We start from the raw sequence: 16,159 nt of genomic DNA, 5'->3' as shown, positions 1-16,159 counted from the left end.
GACCCCGCATTGCCAAGACCATCCTAAGCCAAAAGAACAAAGCTGGAGGCATCACGCTACCTGACTTCAAACTATACTACAAGGCTACAGTAACCAAAACAGCACAGTACTGGTACCAAAACAGAGATATAAACCAATGGAACAGAACAGAGTCCTCAGAAATAATACCACACATCTGCAGCCATCTGATCTTTGACAAACCTGAGAAAAACAAGAAATGGGGAAAGGATTCCCTATTTAATAAATGGTGCTGGGAAAATTGGCTAGCCATAAGTAGAAAGCTGAAACTGGATCCTTTCCTTACTCCTTATACGAAAATTAATTCAAGATGGATTAGAGACTTAAATGTTAGACCTAAAACCATCAAAATCCTAGAAGAAAACCTAGGGAATACCATTCAGGACATAGGCATGGGCAAGGACTTCATGTCTAAAACACCAAAAGCAATGGCAACAAAAGCCAAAATTGACAAATGGGATCTAATTAAACTAAAGAGCTTCTGCACAGCAAAAGAAACTATCATCAGAGTGAACAGGCAACCTACAGAATGGGAGAAAATTTTTGCAATCTACTCATCTGACAAAGGGCTAATATCCAGAACCTACAAAGAACTCAAACAAATTTACAAGAAAAAAACAAACAACCCCATCAAAAAGTGGGCAAAGGATATGAACAGACATTTCTCAAAAGAAGACATTCATACAGCCAACAGACACATGGAAAAATGCTCATCATCATTGGCCATCAGAGAAATGCAAATCAAAACCACAATGAGATACCATCTCACACCAGTTAGAATGGCAATCATTAAAAAGTCAGGAAACAACACATGCTGGAGAGGATGTGGAGAAATAGGAACACTTTTACACTGTTGGTGGGACTGTAAACTAGTTCAACCATTGTGGAAAACAGTGTGGCGATTCCTCAAGGATCTAGAACTAGAAATACCATTTGACCCAGCCATCCCATTACTGGGGATATACCCAAAGGATTATAAATCATGCTGCTATAAAGACACATGCACACGTATGTTTATTGCAGCACTATTCACAATAGCAAAGACTTGGAATCAACCCAAATGTCCATCAGTGACAGACTGGATTAAGAAAATGTGGCACATATACACCATGGAATACTATGCAGCCATAAAAAAGGATGAGTTCGTGTCCTTTGTTGGGACATGGATGCAGCTAGAAACCATCATTCTCAGCAAACTATCACAAGAACAGAAAACCAAATACCGCATGTTCTCACTCATAGATGGGAATTAGACAATGAGATTACTTGGACACAGGAAGGGGAACATCACACACTGGGTCCTATTGTGGGGAGGGAACAGGGGAGAGGGATAGCATTAGGAGATATACTTAATGTAAATGACGAGTTAATGGGTACAGCACACCAACATGGCACATGTATACATATATAACAAACCTGCACGTTGTGCACATGTACCCTAGAACTTAAAGTATAATAATAAAAAAAATTTTAAAAAACAAATAGATATTGAATAAATAAATGAATTTATGGATGGATGGATGAAGTAATTATTACTCATGTTCACTGCAATTGAGCAAATAGGTATAAAGTACTTTCCATATTTTATAGAATTTTTTTCTTATATGTACAGGGTTATAAGAAAAGCCACCAAATTTCTCCATTATTCATTCTATTATTTACTACCCACAATAACAAATGGTGATATTAGAATAGAAACAAAGCAAAAAGGTATACCCATTAAGTTAGCATCCTCCTTGAATCAGCAGAACAAATAAAGGCAAAATTCTACCCAACCTTATGAAACAAATTTTTGTGGGAGCAAATCAGCAGATTGAATTTTGCTTTGCCAGGAAATTTTTCTTTCAACGAACATGTTTTATATGTTTACGTTCACATGCTGCAGGCAAGAAAGTCTCCAAAGTAGGTAAATCAAGTTAAAAATGAAGGCTATTTTCTCTGCCTCCTACTCCACTACTAGTGGGAAGAGAACAGGAAGGTCAAGAAGGCAGCAGCTGCTTTTCTTTTTCACCCCAAACTTAAATTCCATCCAATAAGATATGTTTTGTCTTTTTGCACTCAAAGTCAGCCAGCAGGCACTTAAGTGAAATTAAGAAGAACTGCACCAATGGCAGATAATTTGATGGAGAGCTTATTGGAGACAGTTCATTTGAGTAAAAGCTTTGCCTGTTCAAGAAACAATATAATTTCTGAAGGAAATCTTTCTGGAAAGGGCCAGGTGGCTCTGTAATTTTATGGCTCAGGTGATATCAGTTATCCAGGACAAGTGCTGTACGTGACTAATAATCTCAAACCAGAATTGTATTTCCCCAGAAGGCTATTACATTTAAAAGGACATTAAGGTGGACTTAAATCCCACTTTTGTTTTAGCCTAGCCCTAATTTTTATTATGGTATACTATATACTATTCCTTTTTGAATATGCCTTATAAATGGATATATATTTTTTAGGTTCAAGTGATTCTCCTGCCTCAGCCTCCCAAGTAGCTGGGAGTATAGGCGTGTGTCACCACGCCCGGCTAATTTTTGTATTTTTTGTAGAGATGAGGTTTCACCACATTGCTCAGGCTGGGATAAATGGATGTATTTTTATAAAACATTTTTCTTTTTTCAATCTATGGTGCCTGATACCTGAGTTGCTTAGAGAGATATCAAACTAATAGATGAAATGAGAAATATCTTATCCCATTCTGGTCTTCCTCCAAGATACAAAGACATCTTAGGGAAAAGGTAGCATCCTTTTCTCTGCTTTAATGTAGACAGCCCAGTCAATGTGTAGCTCCACAGATAGCTACAACAAAAGTTATACTGAGGAGGATAATATGGCAGGGTTCTGACTACACAGTATGACATCACTGCTTTCTTCTGTTCATTTTAGCTATTCCCCTATAAAATCTCGATTCAATTCAATGTCTTTAGTTTCATTTGGAAGATCTACATTTGGAATGGATCCAATTAGTCCAGGGGCCACATGAATTTTAATGCACCTGGGGCAGCTAGCCAAACTGTCACTTGCTTCTATCGTCTAAGCAAAATGTGGAAATTTCTAGTCAAGACTTTTCCAATTTTCAATTTACCATCTTCTCATCACAGGGCTGCAACTGCTGTTTATAGAAAGACCTTGCCCCTATCCTAAATTATTTTTATAGGACAAGAAATGTGGCTTAGATGAGGGGGGAAAAAAAAAGAACAAGTAAAGAAAGAAAATAGAAGTTATTTCCTTCCTTTCACACATTTTGGCCTAAATTTGGTGTATATATCTAATCTAATGTTATTATCTAGTAGCATACGGGTTGGTTAAAATTCTTTACACTAAGTACCCAGAATTTTCTATTCTTTCTTCTCTCTTCCACCCAAATCTCTTGTGACGTATTTATTCATTCAATTGGCCAAAATATTTACTTAGAGCCTACTATATGCCAATGACTTTTCTAGGCAATGGGAATACAAAAGGGAACAAAACACAGTCTATGCCCTTATAGAGCTCTGACACTTTCGGAGGAGAGAGACAATGAACAAACCCATAGATACAAAATAGAGAGTCATTAGTCACATGAAAAATAAAATATCACATAGTAATAAGTGATATAAAGAAAACAAAGCAGGGCAAATATATCCAGAATGGTCATAAAGGCCATTCTGAAGAGGTGAAATTTGAGTATGGTTTTAAATGAAATGAAGACTTGTCTTGATTTTTCTTTGTATTCAAAGGAAACCCAGGAGGAAACCCTAAAATTACTGTGTCCTGAGTTGGAAGTAAAAACAGTCATGGAGTTGAGACATTTGAGAAATACCATCAAGATATTTAAGGATGTCATAATCAGGCTGAAGATCATCTACTAATGTCAACTAAATGATTGAAGGGATGAAAAATGGCTGAGAAAAGACATAATTGAAATATATCATTTCAATGACCATTATGAACATTATGTATGTGAGAATATAATAGGACACCTACCTCTTTAAAATGGTAAATTACAACAATAAAAAGTATATCTGAGTCTCTAGTTCCAAGACAAGACAGCGTAGTTGTACATCTCTCTATTTCTCCCATTAAGTACAACTAAAAACTTGGACATTATATATAAGAGAAACATAAGAACATTTTCAAAGATAGAGAAAAAAGGTAGACTTACTAGGGACTTTGAGACCCAGGGAATGACAAAGTGGTGAATTCCCTGGGTATTTTTTTACTATATATATCCCAGACCATGTATTGGTAAAACCAGCAACCTAGAAATGCCAATGGGCAGAGGGAAAAAAGAAAAGCTTCAAGAAAGCCAGCTTTCTCTAGTCAAAGGACCAAGAAGGGGGAGTATAGCAAGACAGAAAACTCTTAAACAATAGCCAAACAACACAAGAAACTGCACCCCTAACCTCATCCTTATGAGCAAGCACTGAGTGAGGAAATGGGATTTCCACCTTCTCCAGGATCTAATGAGGTGTCTCAACCAACCTACTGGGGTGGTGTATCAAAGATGGCCAAGTAGAGAGCTGTTTTTTTAAATACCCAATCAGCAATGTCAGTGGAGACCATGTGGTAGGCAGGAATCAAGTGCTCCTCTCTATCAACCAGGGTGATGTCAGCAAAGGCCTAAAGGGGAGCTTCAACTTCCACTCCCAACCAGCAGTAATGAGGTTCCCCCACCCCCATTTCCTAGAGTTTCAATGGAGGCTGAGAGGAGAGTCTGTATTTCTACTTCCACATGGCAGTAATAAGGTAATGACCACTTCCCCTGCCAGCATGATGTCAGAAGAAACCAAGTAAAACAACAACGAGATCACTTGGACTCGGGAAGGGGAACATCACACACCGGGGCCTATCATGGGGAGGGGGGAGCGGGGAGGGATTGCATTGGGAGTTATACCTGATGGAAACGACGAGTTGATGGGTGCTGACGAGTTGATGGGTGCAGCACACCAACATGGCACAAGTATACATATGTAACAAACCTGCACATTATGCACATGTACTCTAGAACTTAAAGTATAATAATAATAATAATAATAATAATAATAATAATAAATTTAAAAATAAAAAAAAGAAGAAGAAAAAGAAAAAGATTTTTTAAAAAAACACAAAAAAACAAGGTATACCCACTGGCAGAAAACTGGAAAAATAAAACATTAAACTATAAAAAAATAAAAAAAAAAATAAATAAGATCCAGAGTCTTATATGATACCCAAAATGTCAAGAATTAAATAAAAATCACTTACATCAAAAACCAGGGAAATATCAATTTAACAGAGGACACAAACACCAAGATGACACAGACATTGAAATTATCTGACAAGTATTTTAGGCCAGCTGTTACAAAAATGCTTGAATGAGCAACTATGAACATACTTAAATTTAAAAATAGAAAGTTTCAGTAAAGTAATAAAAGATGTAAACAAAAACCAAATGAAAAAATTAACACTAAAAATACAATAAACAAAAATTTAAAAATCACTGGACGAGCTCAATAGTAGAATATAGATGACAGAGGAAAGAATCAGTGGACTTGAAGATAGAATAATAGAAATTACATAATATGAACAATAAAGAGAAAATACAGTGAAAAATAGTAAACAGAGCCTCAAGGACATGTAGCACAATAACAACAGATCTAACATTTGTATGACTGAATTCTCAGAACAAGAGAAGAAGAATGGGTATTCAAAGAAATAATGGGTAAAAATTTCTGAAATTTTGCCAAAGACATAAACCTACAGAATCCAAAAGCTGAACTAACCCTAAATAGAACACATACACACAAATCTGTACCAACGCACATAATTAAACTACTGAAAACGAAAGACAATGAAAAAATATTGAAAGCAGCAAGAGAGAAACAACACATTTACCTATAAGAGAAAAACAGGCTGGGCGCGGTGGCTCAAGCCTGTAATCCCAGCACTTTGGGAGGCCGAGATGGGCGGATCACGAGGTCAGGAGATCAGGACCATCCTGGCTAACACGGTGAAACCCCGTCTCTACTAAAAAAAAAAAAATACAAAAAACTAGCCGGGCGACGTGGCGGGCGCCTGTAGTCCCAGCTACTCGGGAGGCTGAGGCAGGAGAATGGCATAAATCCAAGAGGTGGAGCTTGCAGTGAGCTGAGATCCGGCCACTGCACTACAGCCTGGGTGGCAGAGCGAGACTCCGTCTCAAAAAAAAAAAAAGAAAAAAAGAAAAAAAGAAAAAAACAGAATGATAGCAGATACATAGGAATAATCATACATCATGTCAAATCGAGGTTTATTATAGGGATGCAAGGCTGGATCAATATTCAAAAATCAATCAATGGAATTCACCACATTAACAGAATAAAGAAGAAAAATCACATTATCATATTAATTGATACAGAAAGGCATTTTAAAAATTCAGCAGTGATTCACAATAAAATGTCTTGGAAAACTTAGGAACAGAGGGGGAACTTCCTCAACTTGGTTAAAAGTATCTACAAAAAAATCTATAGCTAACAACATCTTGGTGAAACACTGAATACTCTTTCCTATTATTGGTAATAAGGCAAAGACATATCCTGTCACCATTCTTATTCAATACAGTACTGGGAATTCTAGCCAGTGCACTAAGACAAGAAAAGGAAACAAAAGGCATACAAATTGGAAAGGAAGAAATAACGTTCACTCTATTTGCAGACGACATGAGGGTTTATGTAAAAATTCTCCTAGAACTAATTTGGAATTCAGCGAGGTGAGAGGCTATAATTAATACCAACCACAAAACTCAATTATATTTTTATATACTAGCAGTGAACATGTGGACACCAAAATTAAAAATAACATACCATTTACAATTGTTCAAAAAAGAGAAATACGTAGGCATAAATCTTAGGTACTTAAGTATAAATCTTCAGTATAAATACTTCGGTATAAATCTAACGAAATGTGTACATAATTTATATGTTGAAAACTACAACAATGATGAAAAAATAAAAGAAGACATCAATAAACAGAGACACATACTGCACTCGAGGATTGGAAGACAGAACATAGGAAAGACGGCAGTTCTCCCTCAAAATGATGTATTGGTTAAACGTAATATCCATCAAAATCCCAGTAAGATTTTTTTTCATATATAGAAAAGTTTATTCTAAAATGTATATGCTAGACAAGCTTATTCTAAAATGTATATGCATAATTAAAGAAAAATCTTTGGGATCTAGGGCTTGCTCTAGACATGACACCAAAGTCCAATCCATAAAAGAAAAAAAAAGATACAATATTATTCATCAAAGTTTTAAACTTTTGCTCTGTCAGAGACTAATAAGTAGATGAAAAGACAAGCCACAGATTGGCAAAAATATATTTGTAAAGCATGTATCTGACCAAAAAACTCATATACCTAGATTATATAAAAAGCTCTCAGAACTGAACAGTAAAAATACAACCAATTAGAAAGAAAGGTCAAAGGACATTAAGAGAGATTTCACAAGGAAAATATACAGATGGCACATAAACAGATGAAAAGATACTCAACATCACTAGCCCTTAGGGAAATGCAAATTAAGATCACAAGTAGATATCACTCTCACCTATCAGAATACCTAAAGTAAAAACAGTGACAACACCATATCCTGGCAAGAATGCTGAGAAACTGTATCATTTATATTACTGGTGGCAATGTAAAATGTCTCAGCTACTCTAGAAAGTAGTTTGTCAGTATCATTTTAAAAAGTACAGAATGCCTTATCCACCATGACGGTATTACACATAGCACCATTTTTGATCAAGAAAGTCATTTCGTAGCAAATGAAGAATGGGGAATGAGCCCTTGCTCGTGGAACTCACTAGTCTTGCCATGTTTCCCATCATGCTGAAGCAGCAGGTTTGCTACAATGGTGGAATGGCTTTTTGAAGATTGAGCTACGGTACCAGGTAGTTGACAATGTCTTCCAGAGGTAATGTCTTTCAGGATGATCTAAAATAATATCCAACATATGGTGTTATTTCTCCAATAGCCAGGATTCATGGATTCTGTAATAAGTATTAGAGGTAAAAATGGGAGTGGCTTGATTCACTATTACTCCTAGTGATTCACAAGCAAATTTTGTGCTTTCTGTCACTGTGACTTTAGGCTCTACTGGTCTAGAGGTCTTAGTTCCAAAAGGAACTAAGGTTACAGTCTCTGGAACATTCTTCATGATATGCTCTATTTAAGTGCATAAAACAAATCACAGTAAATTTGAAACTATTTAAATCATATAGAACATCTTCTTCGGCACAATAGAATTAAATAATCAATCAATAACAGAGAGATATCTAAAAAATAAAAATAATCCTTGGGTCAAAGAAGAAACTCCACAGGATATGTAAAAGTACTCAACTGAATTAACATGAAAACAGACCATATCTAAATTTGTGAGATGAGGCAAAGCAGGGCTTAGAGTGGAATATATAGCAATAAGGGCTTATATGTTCATAGCAGACTTATTCATAATACAGGCAAAAATTGGAAAAAACACAAATGTGTATTAACTGGTAAGTGGATAAGCCAACTGTAGTTAATTCATATAATGGCATAATACTCAAAAATAAAAATGAACATACTACTGGTAACACCCAACAACATGGGTTAATCTAAAAAATAAAAATGCTAAGGGAAAAAAGTCAGACACCAGAAAGTATAGAGTGTATGATCCCATGTATTTGAAACTTAGTAACAGACAACTAATTTATGATGATAGAAGTCAAAAGAGTGGTTGCCTATGCAGATTGGAGATTAACTGGAAAGAGTCATACAGAGAAACTTCTTGGTGAGATGAAAATAGTTTATGTCTTCATTATGGTGTTAACTACAAAGGTGTATGCACTTGTTTAAAGTCATCTCTAAAGTAGTCAAACTCACATAAGCAGAGAATGGAATGCCAAGGGTTCCAGGGGCTGTGAGGAAAGTGGAACGAAGAAGTATTAGTTAAAGGGTATACCGTTTCGGTTATACAAGTCCTAGAGATCTACTGTACAGCATAGCGCCTATAGTTAACAACACTCACTGTATGCTTTAAACATTCCTAAGAGGGTAGATCTTATGTTATGTGTTCTTATCCCCACATACACATAAATAATAAATAAGAGAGCAGGAGAAAATTTAGGAGGTAATGGACATATTTATGACAGAGATAGAGGATGGTTTCATGGTGCATATACTTATCTCAAAACTCATCAAGTTGTATATATTAATTCTGTATAGTTTTATGTATGTCAAAAATATTAAGTAAAAAAGAATGCTGAATTTGATGAAGTATTCCTTTAAACAGCAAAATATAATTAGACAACTTTTGTCTCAAATATAGAATTTTTAAATTATAAATGAACAAATTTAAATATATGTTAGATAAAATCACTGACAATAGATCCATAGGGACTACTGAAAGAAATTAGAATGTTTTTCCTCCCAGAAATACTACTACTCATTTGAGGTTGGTATTAGTGGGACTATTAGTGGGACATATGATGATTTTCTAATAAAGTCCTCTCAGAAACAGAATGCTGGATTGGCTAGATGACAGGTATGCCTAATCATGGGCTTTTTTTTTTTTTTTTTTTTTTTTTTTTTTTTGAGACAGAGTCTTGCTCTGTCTCCCAGGCTGGAGTGCAATGGCACGATTTCGGCTCACTGCAACCTCCGCCTCCCCAGGTTCAAGCAATTCTCCTGCCTCAGCCTCCCAAGTAGCTGAGATTACAGATGCATGCCAGCACACCCAGCTAATTTTTGTATTTTTAGTAGAGATAGGGATTCACTATGCTTTGGCCAGGCTGGTTTTGAACTCCTGACCTCAGGTGATCCGCCTGCCTCAGCCTCCCAAAGTGCTGAAATTACAGATGTGAGCCACTGCACCCAGCCAATCACAGGTATTTTTACATTTCTACCTGTGAAATAAAGCGCACCAGGAAAAAAAGTCAAGCTTTATTCTTTTAGATTTGATAAATGCATATTAAATACCTTTTTAAAGGTCCAGGATGACACTATCTTCTTTCTCCCCAAAGATACATGCAAACATGAGCCTTCCCATAAGACCTTATTTTGCATGGTGTTGGTATCCTAGAGAGGTAAATGCAGTAACCTAACAAATTCAACTTGTGAGTATTGGCTGTATTACAGTAACTCAGATGTATATTGATTACACTGAGAGATATGATATTTGAGTGCTATCAAACCCATAGCATATTGTTATTCTGCATGCTTCTCCTGCATCTGAGATGCAAATCAGTTATTCTGTCCCATAACTGGTTATATTAGAATTTTAAATTGAAGAATTGGAAACAATTCCAAGCTGTAGAGAAAAATTTATAACCCTCTAAACTGAAACTGACATATCCAGAGCAAGGAGAAAAAGTGACCCCTCATTTATTCATTCATTCATTAAACACTTATTTACTGCCTACTATGTGTCAAACCCTATGTTAGCTGTCAAACATTTAAAGATGGGCAAGATACGATCACTGTCCTTTAAGAAATAACAGCCTGGCTGGGTGCGGTGGCTCACACCTGTAATCCCAGCACGCTGGGAGGCTGAGGTGGGCGGATCACAAGGTCAGCAGTTTGAGACCAGCCTGATCAACATGGTGAAACCCAGTCTCTACTAAAAATACAAAAATTAGCCAGGTGTGGTGGTGCGTGCCTGTAATCCCAGCTACTTAAGAGACTGATGCAGGAGAATTGCTTGAACCCAGGAGGCAGAGGTTGCAGCGAGCTGAGATCGTGCCATTGCACTCCAGCATGGGTGACAGAGCAAGACTCTTTCTCAAAAAAAAAACAAACAACAACAACAAAAAATAGCCTAAATGGGATAAACAGATAAATAAACATAAAATTATTTTTTAAAATGTTTAAAGCAAAAATAAAAATATGCATAAGGCAAACTTATAAGTCTAGAGGAAAAATCAGGGACGACTTCCTGAATGAGATAGTATCTGAATTGAGTCTTGCAGAATAAGTAGGAGTTCACCTGGTGATGAGAAATGTAGAGGGTATACTTCAGGCACAATGGACTACACAAGCAAAGGCAAAGCCATGGAAGACAAAAGCAGCAGAGTGTGCATAAATTATAAATAGATTAAGTGTTTTGAGTAAGGGAGTGACAGGATCCAATTTGTGTTTGAAACAGAAATGTCTGACAGGGTGGGAGATGCATTAGAGGAAATAAGGGAGGCAAGAAGACAATTAAGACACCATTGCGGTTTAGACAAGTAATGATGTGGTGCTGAACTAGGGATAAGGCAATGGCAACAGAGAGGACAGAAGAGATTGTGGTCAATGGTCGATTTACTTAATTTTAAGATACCACAGTCTTTTGATTTTCCTCCTACTTCTGCTCACTGGCCATTCCTTCTCAGTTTTATTTGCCAGTTCCTTGTCTTCTCCAAAACTTCTTCTTTTTTTTTTTTTTTTTTTTTTTTTATGGAGTCTCGTTCTGTCACCCAGGCTGGAGTGCAGTGGCACTATCTCGGCTCACTGCAACCTCTACCTCTTGGGATCCAGCGATTCTACTGCCATCAGCCACCTGAGTAGCTGGGATTACAGGTGCGAGCCACCACACCTGGCCTAATTTTTGTATTTTTAGTAGAGATGGGGTTGCAGCATGTTGGCCAGGCTGCTCTCAAACTCCTGACCTCAGGTGATCCACCCACCTTGGCCTCTGAAAGTGCTGGGATTACAGGCATGAGCCACAGTGGCCAGCTTCTCTCCAACTTTTTAACATTGGATTAATCCAGGGCTGAGTTCTTAGATCTCTTCTCTGTCTTCACGCCTGTGGATTTCTTTGGATTTCAATACTACGTATGTGCTGAATCCTCCCAAATGCATAGCTCTAGTCCAGACCTTTCCTCTGTGCTCCAGGTCTGTATTCTCACCTAACTGCTTGACATTTCTACTTCGATGTCTAGTAAGCATCTCAAACCATCATGTCTAAAACTGAACTCTTACATGCCAAGCTTACTCCACCTACAGTCCTTCCCATCTCAGTAAATGTCACCTCCTTCCTCAGAAGAAAAAATCTTGGGTTCATCCTTGACTTCCCCCTTTCACATATCATATCCAATCTATTAGCATATCCTGTTCATTGTACCCTCATAATGTATCCTGAATCTAACCACTTCTTTCCATTGAACAGTTTCCACCCTGCTTCCATCTACCACCATCTCTTGCTTAGATTACTGAAGCAGCTTCCTATCTGGTCTCCCTGCTTCCACCTTGCTCATACACCTGTAATCTCTTTATAAGATAGCCACAGCTTCTGCACAGGGAAGAAAACAACAAAATGAAAAGGCAACCTACAGAATGGGAGAAAATATTTACAAACACTATATTTGATAAAAGGTTATTATCATAAATAAATAAGGAACTCCTACAATGCAATAGCAAAACACACACACACACACACACACACACACACACACACACACACACAGCTTGATTAAATAAGTGAGCAAAATACCTAAACAGACATCTATACAAATGACCAGGAGGTATGTGGAAAGGTACCCAACATCACTAATCATCAGAGAAATGCAAATCAAAACCACAATGAGGTATCACCTCACACTTGCTTGGGTGACCATTTATCAAAACAACAACAATAAAAACAAAAGATAAATGGTGGCAAGGATGTGGAAAAAATGTAACTCTTGTACACTGTTAGTGAAAATGTATATTGAAACACAATATGGAGGCTCCTTAAAAAATTAAAAATATAGCTACCATAAGATCCAGCAATCCCACTTCTGGGTATAAATCCAAAGGATCTGAAATCATTATCTTGAAGAGATATCTACACTGCCATGTTCACTGCAGCATAATTCATAATAGCCAAGCAACCTAAATGTCCATCTATAGATGAATGGGTAAAGAAAAGGTGGTGTACACACACACACACACACACACAAACACAAACCCCAACCATGCTCTAGAACCATTATTTAGCCTTAAAAAGAAGGGAATCCTGGCATTTGCAGCAAAATGGATGAACCTGGAGAATGTCAAGCTAAGTGAAATAATGAAATAAGCCAGACACAGAAGGAAAAATACTACATGACAGCACTATATGATGAATATAAAGTAATCAAACTCATAGAAGCAGAAAGTAGAATACCAGGGTTTCCAGGGCCTGGGAGGAGACTGAAATGGGAAGGTATTAGTCAAAGGGTACAAAGTTTTGCTTGCACCAGATGAGTAAGGCCTACTACATCTATTGTACAGTATAGTGCCTATAAGTTAACAATACTGTATTGTATATTTTAAAAATTGCTAATGGGGTAGATCTTATGTTAAGTGTTCTTGTCATACACACAAATAATAACTAAGAGGGTAGGAGGAGAGTTTTAGAGGTGATGGATAGGTTAATGACATAGATTGAGGTGATGGTTTTGTGGTATATACTTATCTCCAAACTTACCAAGTTGTACACATTAAATACATACAGCTTTTCATACGTCAATCATATACCAGTAAAGTGGTTTATACTAATAAAGTAGTTTAAACAACAAAAAAGACAGTAGCCAGCATAATCCTTTTAAAAGCCACATTATATCACTCTTCTGCTCAAAACCCTCCAAGGACTCCTCATTTTACTCAAAGTAAAAGCCAAGGCATTTACAAGGTAAATTACAATGGCAATTACAAGGTATTTACTTAGGACCCTACAAGATCTGCTCCCTCCCTCTGTTATACCCTTGTGAATTAATCTCCTAGTACTCCCCTTGTTTATTCACTCTGCTCTAGTCACACTAGCTCCTTGAACGTTAGTCCCTTGACCAATCCAGACACTCTCTTGTCTGAAGGTCTTTGTGCTGGTTCTTTTCTCTGCTTGAATGCTCTTCCCCCAGATAGTCACTCTCCTCCAAATTCCTCCAAATAATTGCTTAAATGTCCCTTCTCAATGAGGTTACACCGAGCATGAGCATCCCGTTTAAAATTGCAACCTTGTTTCCCACCAATGCTTTCAATTCTCCTAAGCCTGCCCTATTTCTTCCATATCACTAATTGCCTATGTAGGTATACATACATACATACACATACATAATCACTTATCACCTTCCAGCTATATAAAATCACTTAAGACTCTGAGTATGTGTGTGAGAGGGGTGAGTGTATGTGGATGGGTGTGTAACAAAAATAAGACTTATACCTCCAATGTCTAATCTAAACATGGACTCAGAATGTTAAAGCTAGGCAGGACCTCAGACATCAGTTAATCCAAACTCTTCCTTTTTCACTTATTAGTTTCCTTTTTGAGTACAAAGATGTCTGTCTTTCCAAATGAGAAATGACTATTTCAGAAGTGTATCCCTTTTGAAATGTACATACACAAATACACTCCTTTTAAATATTATACATATCTTCTCCTCCCTCAGTTTCAAATAGGCATCTTGTGTTATGATGAATAAAGCCTTTTCTCTCTTGCCTTAATCCTTTTTTACTCTCTGTAGACAAGACAGGGTTATACCTTTTATTTTGAGTAAATGAGATATGGTTTATGAATCTAAATGAATACCTATAATTTTTGGATTTAGATAGAACAACCCAGACCTCATGAAATTAATTTAGTTAAAAATTGAATTTAAAGATCTGCTGCAAGGCAGCATTGTTCCGCTTCCTACTAAATTACCATTCTATGAAAATGCGGATTCTTATAATTTCAGTTACTAAACTAAAATGTAATAGAAGTAAAGGTAAGAGGAAATATGAACTATGAGGTATATATATAATACCTGTTTTTAAAATTCAATTTCTTACCAGTTTAGTCTACTTTTTTCTATTTCTGTCTTCAAACATGCACTAAAACCCATATACAGGAGCTACATTTAACTGTAGTTAGTATCTTATTTCACATTAACTTACATAAATTGAAGAACAGTATTGAAATTTAAGTGGAGTTGTTAATGTCAAACATTTTCTTCTGTCCTTCTGGGTGGTTTTGTAATTGTAAGAGTCACTTGAAGATCAATTATCTCTTCATGTAAACCTCTTTTTCTCATTTGGCTTTTCGGTTTCTTAGACTGTGTTTTAGTAAATATGTGTCTTTAAAAATCATATATATATGAGTGTATATATATTTATATATAATTATAATCATGTATGTGATTATGTATCTATATATAATTAAATATATATGGGCTATCATTTTTGAGATTACATTATAAAATGACTCTGGCTTCTGTCTTGGGCAGTCTTTCCTGAATCACCCTCTCTGGGGTAGCCACTGACATTTCATGGGTTGGCCCTATAGAGAAGCCCGTGTGGCCAGGGTCTGAGGTCTGCCAAGAACCACCCAAGTGAGCTTGAAAGTGGATCCTCTCCCCAATTCAGTCAAGCCTTCGGATTCAACCACAGGCTCAGTTGCAGCTTAACTGCAAGCTCACAAGAGACCTTAAGGCAGAGGCATTCAGCTAAAGCATTTCTAGATTCCTGACACACAAAAACTGTAAGATAATGCTTGCTGCTTTAATGTGCTAAGTTTGAGGGTAATTTGTTACAGGGCAGTTGATAACTAATACAAAGTCCAAGCTCAAAACATAGTCATTGCTATGTAAGTAGTTTATGAGGGAATCCATACTGTTTCCTCCAGTAAAATCACCTATTTTCCTGTTGTATCCATTATGCTACTCATGTCAAAACTGAAATAAACAAATCTACTTTAACAATCAAATTGGACATAATCTTTTGGCTGGGCATGGTAGCTCACACTTGTAATCCCAGCACTTTGGGAGGCCAAAGTGGGTGGATCACTTGAGGCCAGGAGTTTGAGACCAGCCTGGCCAACACGGTGAAACCCCATTTCTGTTAAAATACAAAACAAATCCAGGCATGGTAATCCCAGCTACTTGGGAGGCTGAGGCATGAGAATTGCTTGAATCTGGGAGGCAGAGGTTGCAATGAGCCGAGATCACACCACTGCACTGCAGCCTGGGTGACAGAGCAAGACTCTGCCTTGAAAAACTACAACAAAAATTGGACCCAGACTTTTGAACCTAACGAATACACTGGTCTTCTGAAAAACTTGCAACTAAAATTTATGGGCCAATACCAAAATAAGTTTAAACAAAAATCATATTTCTTAATGACTGTGATTATAACTATTTAAATTCTAAAGCAGTTATTCATTTTGAGGCTGATACTGTTTGTGCCATTCATCAG

At 36.9% G+C, this 16,159-nt stretch overlaps 1 protein-coding gene across 10 annotated transcripts in view; it reads right to left on the bottom strand.

Annotated features, from left to right (window-relative positions):
• The window catches only part of ENOX2 (ecto-NOX disulfide-thiol exchanger 2), a 285,986-nt gene that overhangs the window by 231,752 nt on the left and 38,075 nt on the right, over positions 1 to 16,159 (bottom strand). The window contains exon 1 of one of the 10 annotated variants that reach the window (XM_073013404.1): positions 7,816 to 7,884. The exons of the other annotated variants lie outside the window; for them this stretch is intronic. The gene's annotated coding sequence lies outside the window, so the exon portion shown is untranslated. Of the gene's footprint in view, positions 1 to 7,815; positions 7,885 to 16,159 lie in introns of those variants that run through there. 10 annotated transcript variants of the gene reach the window in all.

This window comes from Chlorocebus sabaeus, chromosome X, assembly GCF_047675955.1.
Source record: "Chlorocebus sabaeus isolate Y175 chromosome X, mChlSab1.0.hap1, whole genome shotgun sequence".
Lineage (NCBI taxonomy): Eukaryota > Metazoa > Chordata > Mammalia > Primates > Cercopithecidae > Chlorocebus > Chlorocebus sabaeus.
Note: the sequence above shows the minus strand (reverse complement) of the source record. Positions and strands in the feature narration are given on the sequence as shown.